The sequence below is a fragment of the Carlito syrichta genome, unplaced genomic scaffold (genome assembly GCF_000164805.1).
Source record: "Carlito syrichta isolate Samal-C Ts95f unplaced genomic scaffold, Tarsius_syrichta-2.0.1 Scaffold311198, whole genome shotgun sequence".
NCBI lineage: Eukaryota > Metazoa > Chordata > Mammalia > Primates > Tarsiidae > Carlito > Carlito syrichta.
The window spans coordinates 110,717-122,707 of NW_007255294.1; the positions used below are offsets into that span (position 1 = coordinate 110,717).

General features: G+C 38.9%; 1 protein-coding gene across 1 annotated transcript in view; it reads left to right on the forward strand.

Moving 5' to 3' along the window:
• The first annotated feature begins 11,703 nt into the window (after positions 1-11,703).
• Positions 11,704-11,991, forward strand: part of CCDC13 (coiled-coil domain containing 13) — a 70,352-nt gene continuing 70,064 nt past the window's right edge. The window contains exon 1 of the mRNA XM_008068559.2: positions 11,704-11,798. The gene's annotated coding sequence lies outside the window, so the exon portion shown is untranslated. The remainder of the gene's footprint in view (positions 11,799-11,991) is intronic.

The following is an 11,991-nucleotide window of genomic DNA, read 5'->3' on the forward strand; positions in this document are numbered from 1 at the left end:
CTCCTAGTTGCTGCAGGATATCTCATGCATTGGATGTTATATATATATATCCCAGCTAATTTAACTTTCTGCTTGTCTTGTGGACTGGTTGCCTCTTTTAGATCTTTTTCAAAAAAGTGTGTAGCATATAACTTTATAAAACTCACTCAACTGAGTGTATGTGTGTGTTTAAAGCAAACCTAAAAAGCTGACAACAAAGCTACATAGTAGTAGTATTTATTTCAGGATCACAGTTGTAAACATGAGAATTACTTAATTATGGATTCCAGGTTAGCTCTTATACAATTGCAGAATTATATTTTTGCTGCTGTTATATTAAAATAATTTTTAAATGTTACCTTGAAATAAAAATATGTATTTTAAGTGCTAATGCAAAGATAAATTAAGAATACTTTTCAAATGAATGCATTGTTTATTTTTTTCTAAGAACTGTAAACATTAAACTAATCAAATTATCTTCAGTGAAAGTGATTAATGATTTATGAGCAAGATGGCATAGCCAGACATTATACACAAACTTTGATATACTACAGAATGCTTCATTGCACTTGTGAAATTCTCTTGTCTAACCTGAACTTACATTCCGTAGTGATAACATGATATATATTCCTTTATTAAAGTAAGTGAACATGTCAAACGCTTTGTATTTATTTCATTCCTCAAAGTAGCATAAAAATTAAGCTCCAAGAAAAAAAGATAAAATGTGTTGTACCTTTGGTAGGAACCACAGTTAAAGAATATCTCCCATGTCTGGACGCAGTGGCTCACGCCTGTAATCTCAAACCTTTGGGAGGCCAGGGTAGGAGGATCACTTGAGGCCAGGAGTACAAGACCAGCCTGGGCAACATAGTGAGACTCTGTCTCCACAAAAAATAAAAAAAATTAGCTGGGTGTGGTGGCACGTGCCTGATTGTATTATTGCCCTTAAGCCTGGGCAACAGTGAGACCATGTCTCTCTCAAAAAAAAAGAATACCAAATAGAAATAATGGTTAACAGTTATCAAGCATTTACTATGTGCTACACACTGCTCTAAGCACTTTTGATGTATGTCATTTAAGTTTCCTAATAACTTAAGAGGTAGGAACTAAGATCCTCTTTTCACAGATGAGACTGAGGCATGAACTGCTTAAGTAATACGCCTAAGGTCACATAGAGGAGGTTGCAGGTTTGGGACTGGAACCTGGGCAGTCTAGCTTAATAACCTGTATTCCATTATATTGAGCTGATCACATGGTTATGCATTTTTTTCTGGCTTAGATTGGATGGGATTGTTCTTTAAGGACAGCAATCTACTCTTTTGAAACATTTTGTTTAGAAGTGCAGGGATGTTAAGTGGTAGATGCCAACAGGTGTTAAAGACTTGAAATGTTGGCTTGTGTGAAATTAATGCTGGAGTGACAACAGTTATAATAAAATTATACAAGAGGTTGTAGCATGATCTTCACTTACCACTGACTGTAGTCTGGACCAAATCAATCTTTTCCTATCTATGAAAGAGAGTTGTACGAGGTAACTTCTGTGGTCTTGTCTAGCAGGTAAATCATTACTGTAACTATGTGAAAGTGCTTTAAAAATATTATTTAAAGGTATTAAGAACTATTTTCTCAGCTTTGAGTAGACATAAGAGATGCTTGTAGGCAGTCCTCATAATTGTTTCATGAAGGATACGCTTTTTGTAGAGAAACAAATTTAGGAATAAGTTTCCGAAAATTGTCTTTGAAAAAAATTCCCTACTTTTATCATGTTCTACTTTCTGTTTTGATGATTTAAAAAATATTTTATAATATGGTATGTTTTATTTTCTTTCCTTTTTGTGGGTAATTTTTGTTCTGGTAGTTGCCCATATAATTATAACACTCTTCTACTTTTTTCAGTCACTAATAATTCCTTATGAGCAATATTTAAACATATCGTGTTCCTTTCCTCTACCTCCTCTACCTCCCAGGACTGGTCAATAATATTATCTTTCTTAGAGTTTATTCTTGTACTGTTAAATATGATTATACTTCTGTTTGACTTGTCAGCTTAGCTTTAACTGATATGCTCTGACTCCCAACAATTATACCAATAGTTAATTTACTCTACTTCCACTTTCTTTCCCCTTCCCCTCAATTTTTGTTCGTTGTATCGTTTGTAATTGTGAGAACACAATGTTCACATTCTGTTCTGTCATCCTCACATTTCTTAGTTCTACAGTTTAAATATATTCAAAACTTATAAACATTCCCAGTAATCTCTTGGTTGACGGAACTTAATGATTAAATAAGTTTCCTTAAGAAAGATTCATAAAACAATTCCGCTAAAATTTTGCATGTGCAGATGTGTTTATCTGTAGCCTTTGCATAGTAAAAACAATTTGGCTAGATATAAAATTCTTAGTTCACATTTTTCTTGGAAATATTGAAAATGTTTCTAGGCCAAATGTTGCTTGACTGCTCAAATTATTTGTTTATCAAGTCCAGTAACTTAGTGTTAACCTTTCTGCATCAGTTTTCACTACATTTTCAGAAATTTTTCATTCTAACAGATGAATACACTATTGATTTTGTTTAAATAAAAATTTGGGAGTCACTGATCTAGGCAAATGGTAGAGGATAGGGAGAGAAGGATAAAAATAGTGTTAGATGGTAATGAGCAATAACTTTTCAAGAAAAAAATGAGTGAAATTTCTTGCCCAACAAGGAGACTGGTAAATAAGGTTGGTAAATGGTAAATTAGGTGGCTCAAGTGGATGTGATACTATTTCTTATTGAAAGACATGAGTTCATGGTTCTACCATTCCTAGCCGAGTAGCCATGGTTTTCTTGTTTGTAAAATGGGGATATCAGCGGGAGAAAGTGTTTGGGTTGAATACAATAGTGAATATAAAGGACTTGCTTAGCATAGTACCTGATGCATATTATTAAGCTCAATAGATACTTGCTATAACTATTATTGCTATAACTTGCTATAACTATACTTGCTATAACTATTATTGCTTTGTTAAGTATAGCAATGCAGCAGTACAGGAGACACATGAACCTTGCACTCAGAATTTATAATCTAGCAGGGAAAGTTGGCATTAAGTAAGTGATTACAGCTGTGCAGGTCAAGGGGCAACTTCCCCTTTTCCCTCTGAATGTTTACATGCCATTCTCTCATCCTCTTATTTCCTTAGTTCTACAGCTTAAATATATTCAAAACTTACACTTATTCCCAGTAATCTCTTGGTTGGCTGAAATTAATGATTTAATAATTTCATTACTAGAGATTCACTGAAAAATCCACTGACAAAAGGCATATTAACAGGATAAAAGGCTTTAAATTTATATTAATGTGCATAACATGGAATCACAGGGTGTGCAGATGTTTATATATCCTTCATAGCAGAAGGGGAGCTGGGGAAAATGTGACAATTTGAGGGATAGTAAATGATTTTTAGGAGCATACAATGGACTTGGAGAACAAAGTGTCCTGGGACAAAGCCTGTTGGACCCGGAGTAGACAATGGCTGGTGACAAAAGTATGTCTGGGTGTGTTGACAGATTCGTCTCTTTTCCTGCAATGTGAGTTAAGTTAATGAAAACTAAAGGAAAGGACCAGAGGTAATTTGTTTTTTTCTTTGGCAAGCCCAAACTTAGGTAGATAAGGGAACTTCAAAGAACAGCTTCACGCGAGAGGAGAGGGTAGGTATCCGTTTATCAGAGAGACCTTGAATTTATTTCAGCATGGCAAAGTGCCATATTTTGAGGTATTGGTTTCTGGGCCCCAACGCAAGAAAGCATGAATATTAGGCAAAGGCAGCAACAAGAACATCTGACTGGGGGACCTAACCCAGGGTTGGGGCTGGAGAAACTTTTCCAGAGGAAACAATATTCTACTTGAAGGAGTTAGTTTGTTGATTTTTCACTGAGTTTGATTCCTTGGTGTTTAATGTTGGATGTGATTGTTTCCATGCCTCTTTCCCCCAGTGGAAAGGCATGATGGCCTTCATCCAGAGCATCTGCCATTAGTGCTTGGCTCGTGTAAGTGTTTGTTGAATTAATTAGAATAAATCAGTTTTTTTACATTTAGCCTATTATCTGTAGGAAAAAAGTTACCTACCTATTTCTAGTTGATGTGCAACAGTGACATCTGGTGGTGAGAGTTGGAATTTGACTCCACACGTAAAAGCCCCCTAAATACACTCACTCTACTTCATCAGTTAGACTGGAATCAAAAAAATTGCACATTTTAAGTAAGGGGGAAAAAACTATTAAAATTGTAGTACTCAATATATACTGTTTACAAAAGATGAATACAAGTCACGTTTTACTTCTGAAATTACAAGAGGTACTCAAAGTGGTTACCATCAGCGTGACGAACTACTGCAGTACTTGCTAGATGTGCAGGGCCTCCTAGATCTTCCCTTGTGCACATCATACAGAGTACCGTGCATCTCAAACTTATCACGAATGCGTGTGATTGTTAGACATTTGGGGGTTCTGTTGCATACTCGTGCCCTCGTTGTACTTCCATAACATTCTTGAATTTCAAATACCACTGCAAAATGGTCTTGTGCTCCTCAAATGACATTTTCTTTGTCCTGCCTGTTGCGTGGTGACACTAGCATTCATTTGATTAATGCTAGTGAAAGTGAAAGTCATAGTACACATTGCTAGTCTAGTGCAATTCAGCTTCAAAAAGTAATACATAGATAGCATCGCTTAAAATATGTAAACATTTTTTGGCACCCCCAGTATTTATACCCTTGATCTTGTTCGAAAGCTCTTCAGATAGAATGAGGAAATTTGAGAGAGGAAACTGGAACATGCCCCAGCCTCAACTGGGTTGCTACTTTATCAGTGAGTGATTTTCCTGCTATAAGTTCATGGAAGAACTAGCACTGCTCATGCAACCTAGTTTCACTCTTAGATAAATGAAGCATACTTTCCACTTAGTCACTGAAATGAAGCAAAAGAAAGAATTTAGTAAGGCAAAAGTTAGAAAATTTTCTCCTAAATTCATAGTGATAAATGAGCCTAGTGCAGGCTAGTGTCCAGTGGGTCCCCTCAAGGAATCCCAGGACAGGCCCTTGCTGTAGTATTCTGAGCATCTTCTATCGGTGTTAGGCCCTCTTCCTATTCTCAGTGTAACTCTAAAGTGTTAGAGAGTGACTAAAATATCACACTTTTCAGTTTCATCGTCCCTACCTAATCTCACCTTGTCTGCCACTATATCTACTGTCTTCCCTACTCGTGCTCCTTCCTCGCTCACTCTTTCTGTCAGTGATATCCCCATCTCCCACAGCCACCCCTGGTATCTTCCTTCCTTCCATTCTTTTATCCATAGCAAACAAGTCTGCAAGTCTGCCAGTTTTTCATAAGCAAAGTCTCTTACCACTCAGAGTGTGCCTTTTCCTCTCCCTGTTGCCACCATTTTAAACTTAGGCTCTTCACCTCCTATTTCTGCCACCTAACACTAGTCAATATTTGTTTTGGCCTTTATGAGGAAGCTGAGGAGATGCCTACGTACAAATGGACTTTACTGTGGAGGTAAATACTAATAAGTGTACAAGGTACCAGGGACCCTAGTTAACAAGGGAGAAACTGGTAATTACTGAAATCAGTTAACTTTCATCCAAGTGTTTTGAAAGACTGTGATATGAGCCAAGAACAGAATTGAGAAATTTGGGGAGAAAGTAAAAATACATTACCAGTTTTGTGCCGAAGGCTTGGTGGAGAACCAGCGGAGATCTCATCCATCAGAGAGGTCCCTTGGAACTAAGGATTGATGAGTCTTGGCAGAACATTGAGTTTTCAAGTAAAGTCAGCATATGGTGAATGAGGTCAATATATACAAACACATCTTAGACAAAAAGCTTCATGGACAAAATAAGATTGTAGCCAAAGTGATGTTAAGCTAAAACACAAAATGTGCTAGTGAGACAATGAAAGGCTGGTGGTCAATAAAGTAAGCCCAAATCCATGGCAAGTTGAAGAGGTGGGACTTCCAGCAAGAAGGGTCTTGAATCTGGAGAAAATGAACAAAGTTTATCTTTGTGGAGCTCCTGTTTATAAAGTAGAATAATTTAATAAGGCTTAACCCTGGGCCAAAATCTCTCAAGGCAGTTTGCCTCTGTTTGCCCTGAATCCTTGCTCAAAATATCTTTTTGATGACTCTTGGCTTCCTGGGTCTCTGATTGTGGGAAGGGAGAGTCTCTGGATATGGTTCACAACACCGGAATATAAACTAGAGACTTAGTGTTCCTGGTTTACATATCAGTTACACATAACTAATGTAAGTCTAGCCCCAACAGATACTCATGGTGTAATGACCAAATTGGATTTTGGGCCTGCAAAGCTGAGATCTAGAGTAAGAGCTCTGAATGTAGGGAGCCAAATGGGACCTTGGTTTTAAGCTGCAGCAAAACTTCCATTATAAGGCAAAACAGTAAACTTGCAGTAATACAGTACCAGTAGTAATATGTACTACTACTAAGATAATAATAATATAGATTATGGAAGAGCATTTCACATTTTACACAGCATTTTCATACCTATTTGTCATGATTATAAGAGTGCTGTTGCTATTATAAGAAGAAAGTTGAGGTTTGTTACTTGACTAATGTCAGAGTTAAAACTCAAGTATTACCACCTCTGACTTTGTTCAATTCAATTCTGCTTTTCATAATAAGAATATGATCACTGCTTATTTTATATTTACTTATTTGTTGGAGAAACAGTTTCAATGAGGGGAAATCTACTTGGTGACCCTGTTATCGTTAAGATCAATAAGCATAGATAAAGGTCCCACTTTAAAGTTCAAGCTATGTAGAACTGTGGGGAAAAACCTAATTTAGGAGTTAGAAGAAAAGCAGTTATACCTACACAAATATGTTCAACTGATTAAAAATGTTTATTGTGGTAAATATACCCATAAAAGTTACCATTTTAACCATTTTTAAGTGTACAGTTTAGTGAAACTAAGTATACTCACAATGTTAGCAACCATTACCATCATCTGCCTCTAAAATGTTTTTCATCATCCAAACAGAAGCTTGGTGCACTTTAACAATAACGCTCTGCTTCCCCCTCCCCCACACCCTAGCAACCTCTAGTCTACTTTCTGTCTCTATGAATTTGTCCCTTCTAGCTAATATAGGCGGAATCATACAATATTTGTCCTTTTGTGTCTGGCTTATTTCACTTAGCACGTTTTCAAGGTTCATCTATGTTGTAGCATATATCAGAATTTCATTCTTTTTTAATGCTCAATATTCCATTGTGTACATATACCACATTGTGTTTATCCATTCATTTGTTGATGGACACTTGGGTTGTTTCCACCTTTTAGCTATTGTGAATAATGTTAGTATGGACATTGGTGTACAAGTATCTGTTTGAGTCCCTTCTTTCCATTCTTTTGGGCATATACCTAGAAGTGGAATTGCTAGATCATATGATAATTCTATGTTTAACTTTTTGAGGAGCTGCCAAACTGTTTTCCACAGTGGTTATAACATTTTACACTTCCACCAGCAATGCACAAAGGTTCCAAATTCTCTACATCCTGGCTAACACTTTCTTTTTTCTTTCCATTTTTTGGATAATATCCATCATAACGGGTGTGAAATGCTGTCTCATTGTGGTTTTTATTTGCATTTCCCTATTGGCTAGTGATGCTCAGCATCTTTTCATGTGCCATTTGTTTGTCTTCTTTTTTTTTTAAGTTGGAGTCTCACTCTGTCGCCCAGACTGGAGTGCAGTGGCCGCTCCTGGCCACCACAGCCTCGACCTGCTGGGCTCCGGCGATCCTTCCGCCTCAGCCTTCCAAGTAGCTGGAATTACAGGCATGCGCTACCACGCCCGGCTGATTTTTTGATTTATTGTAGAGATGAGGTCTCGCTGCCCAGGCGGGTCTCGAACCCGCGGGCTCAGGCAATCCACTCATCTCAGCCTCCCAAAGGCGCGGGATTACAGGCTGAGCCACCGAGCCCAGCTTGTTTGTCTTCTTAGGAGAAATGTCTGCTGAAGCTCTCTGCCCATTTTTGAATTGGGTTTTGCTGTTGTTGAGTTTGCTCAACTGATTTTTAACAAAGGTTCCAAAAGGAATTCAATGGAGGAAGCACAGCCTTCCACCAAATGGAGCTAGAGCAATTGAACATCCTAGACAAAAGAAAAGAACCTTGACCTAATCTCAAACCTTATATAAAAATACATCAAAATAACTTATTCTAACACCTTTAGAAAAACAGAGGAAAATCTTTGGGATCCGGGGCTAGGCGAAGAGTTTCTTAGTCTTGAAATCAAAAGCACAATCACATCAATCAGAGTCCTATAGATGGTTAAAATATTAATAATAATAAAATTAAAAGGCGCAATCCACAAAAGAAATGATGAACTGGACCCCATCACACTCAAAACCTGTTCTGTGAAAGCCCAAGTGAAGAGGATTGAAGGACAAGCTACCAATTAGAAATATTTGCAAACCACATATCTAGTAAAGGATTACTATATAAAATATATAAAGAATTCTCAAAACTCAACAGTTAGAAGATGGGCAAAATGGAACATGAACAGACACTTCACCAAAGAAAATACACAAATAAGCACATGAAAAAAGTGTTCAACATCATTATCCACATGTATAATACATTAGGAACCACAATGAGATATCACTACACACCCATTCAAATGACCAAAGTAAAAACAGTGTCAGTGACAACACTAAATGCTGGCAAGGATGTAGAGAAATTGAATCACTCAAACACTTCTGGTAGGAATGTAAAATGGCATAGTCACTGAAAACAGTTTGGCAAGTTCTTGTAAAACTAAATATGCAGTTATGCCACCCAGCAAATACATTCTTGTGCATTTATTTCATAGAAATGAAAACTTATGTTCATACAAAAACCCATACATGAATGTTCACAGCAGCTGAATCATAATTGTTCCTAATGAAAACAACCCAGATGTCCTTCAGTGAGTAAGTAAATGGTTAAACAAACTGGTACATCCATACCATAGAATACTACTCAGCAATAAAAAGTAATGGATTATTGATACACACAACTTGGATGAACTTCCAAAGAATTATCCTTTTTAAAAAAAGCAATCCTAGAAAGGTTACATGCTGTGTTTCACTTATATAACATTTTTTGAAGTGACAAAATTTTGAAAATGGAGGACAGATTAGTGGTTATCAGGAATTAGACACTAAGGCAAGAAGTAGGAGGGAGGTATATGGTTATAAAAGCACAGCAGAGCCAGGCTCGGTGGCTCAACCTGTAATCCTGCGCCTTTGGGAGGCTGAGGTGAGTGGATTCCCTGAGTCCGCGGGTTCAAGACCCGCCTGGGCAGTGAGACCTCATCTCTACAATAAATCAAAAAATCAGCAGGGCGTGGTAGCGCACGCCTGTAGTTCTGGCTACTTGGAAGGCTGAGGCGGAAGGATCGCCGGAGCCCAGCAGTCTGGGCGACAGAGTGAGACTCCAACTCAAAAAAAAACAGCAGAGGGACCCTTGTGATGGCGTTTGTTATCTTGACTGGTGGTGGATACAGGAACCTACACATGGTAAGAGTATATAGAATTAAATACACAGCATGAATACAGTAAAATTGAGGATATGTAAATAAGGTCAATGGATTGTATCAATGTCAATATCCTGGTTGTGATATTGTACTATAGTTCTGCAAAATGTTACTATTGGGGGAAACCAATAAAGTGGAAGGGGGAGCTCTGTATTATTTCTTACAACTGTATATGAATCTGTAATAATCTCAATAAAATTTTCAAATTAAAAAGCAAACAAACCAAAGATAAAGAGCTGTGTCCTGCAGGTACTTCTGATTAAAGAAACAAATTGGTCTGGACTTAAAACATCTGTATGATCTACAAGAGGAAATACATGATGACCCAGAATCTTCAGCTTCCTGGTTGATAAAATGTCAAGTTTATGAACTACAGAAAATTCTTGAGGGACTGTATAAATGGATAGAAAAAAATGGAAGGAAAGCCTTAGCGATGATAGGGGAAAGGTAACAAACTTAGAGGAATATTGTTCCTGGTTTTTAAAGAATGGGTTATTGTGAGAATGATATTCTTGTCAAAAACAATCCTTGAATTGCTGGGACAAAATGTTACCCCCCCTTCCCAAACTTTCTAAAATGTTTTTACTGAAATTCTCCTGTATCACAGCATGTTCTTATCTTTTTTTCTTCTTCTTCTTCTTCTTCTTTTTATTAGAGATAGGGTCTCACTTTGTTATCCATGCTGGAGTGCAGTGAGTGGTGCAATCATAGCTCACTGTAACTTCAAATTCCTGGGCTCAAGCAATTCTCCTGGCTCAGCCTCCTGTGTAGCAGGGACTATGGTGTTTCACCATACTATAGTTAATTTTTTTATTTTGGGTTTTTTTGTATGTGTGGAGACAGGGTCTCCCTATGTTGCCCAGGCAGGTCTTGAACTCCTGGCTTCAAGCAATCTTCCTGTTTCTGCCTCCCAAAGCATGCTCTTCTTATCTTAATGGAAACCTGGCTTTCTGTTGGTGACAATGCTTTCCCAGAGCTCTCTAAGTAGACCTGGCTGTTCACTATCCCATGCCACATAGTCCCCTTGTGGTCATGAAGTGAGCCGATGAAACTCCATGCCATGCCCCCCCACACACACACACCATATGAAAGATCTAATTTGAGGCTTCTTTCTACCCAATCCCACTCTTTGCCTCTTTGGTGTTACATGTTACATTTCCAAGTCTCTCACCGTTAGTTCAGGCAGGCAACTGGAAAGACCCATTATTTCTTCATCAGAAACCTCTGAGTTTATACCTGCAGTGCTAAAGGTAGTATGATGCCACATTTTCTCATGCATGTCTACGGGGTATTCACTTTATGGGAGTGGGGGGGGGGGGGAAACAACTGTGAGATATCAAAGCTTTCAAACATAAAGTCCTGAATAAATATTTGAAAATTCCCTTGGATCATCTTCCCTAGAAATATGCCTCCTATCCCCATAACAGCTCTGAAATATAATAGTGTCTCATATGGGAAGGTGTTTTTAAAAAAAAACATACAAGTGTTTTTCCCTCTACGGAAATAAACCACGTTCGTTATTTTTAAAAAGCCTTTGAAATGCAAAAATAAAGACAGCACTGCAATCCCACCACGCAGATATAACCACATTTAATATTTTTAATCAGCCGGGCGTGGTAGCGCATGCCTGTAATTCCGGCTACTTGGAAGGCTGAGGCGGAAGGATCGCCGGAGCCCAGCAGGCTGAGTCTGCAGCCACTGCACTCCAGTCTGGGCGACAGAGTGAGACTCCAACTCAAAAAAAAAAAATTTATTTCAGTCTTGGTTCTGTGCCTAGTTTGAAAAGACACAATTCTATTTGTTTAGCATTGCTATTTTGCGTCCTGCTTTTTAAACTCACCATAACATAACCTTTCCCCACATGGTTTTGCATTTTTCAAAGATACCTGAATGGGTATCTGGATGGCTAAAATAAATTTCATGGTGGATAGTTCCCCTGAAGGTCAGCAGAATGTGCGTCTCTGTGCAGGACGTGTGGTCCACAAAACTTAGAAAACGTACTCCAGAAGATTTAGTCTCAAGCACGCGGGGCCGGCTTCCGTACCCCCAACGCGCCCCCGCCTGGACATTGGACGCCTGGATCGCTTTCGGAAGTCGCGGCGCTCCCTCGGCCCCCGTAGAGACGTGTTGACGTCACGCGCGTGACGTTGGTTTCCCTGGTGACGGTTGCCGGGGCAGCGCGCGCAGCGTCCCGAAGGGGTGGCGGAGCCGCGAAGAGCCTAGACAGTGAAAGTTGAGAGACCGCAGTAAGTGCCCGGGAGGGCAGAAGGGCCTGAGTCGAAGTTGGGGAGTCCGCAGCTGCCCGGGCGCCACTACGGCCCGGACGCCCACCCTCAGCCCGGCGTCCAGCGAGGACTCGGTTCCCTTCGTCCAGTGAAACTTCAAGCACATCCCTCACCCCAGGCGGACACTAATTTTACTTGCGGTACAAGGGAGGTG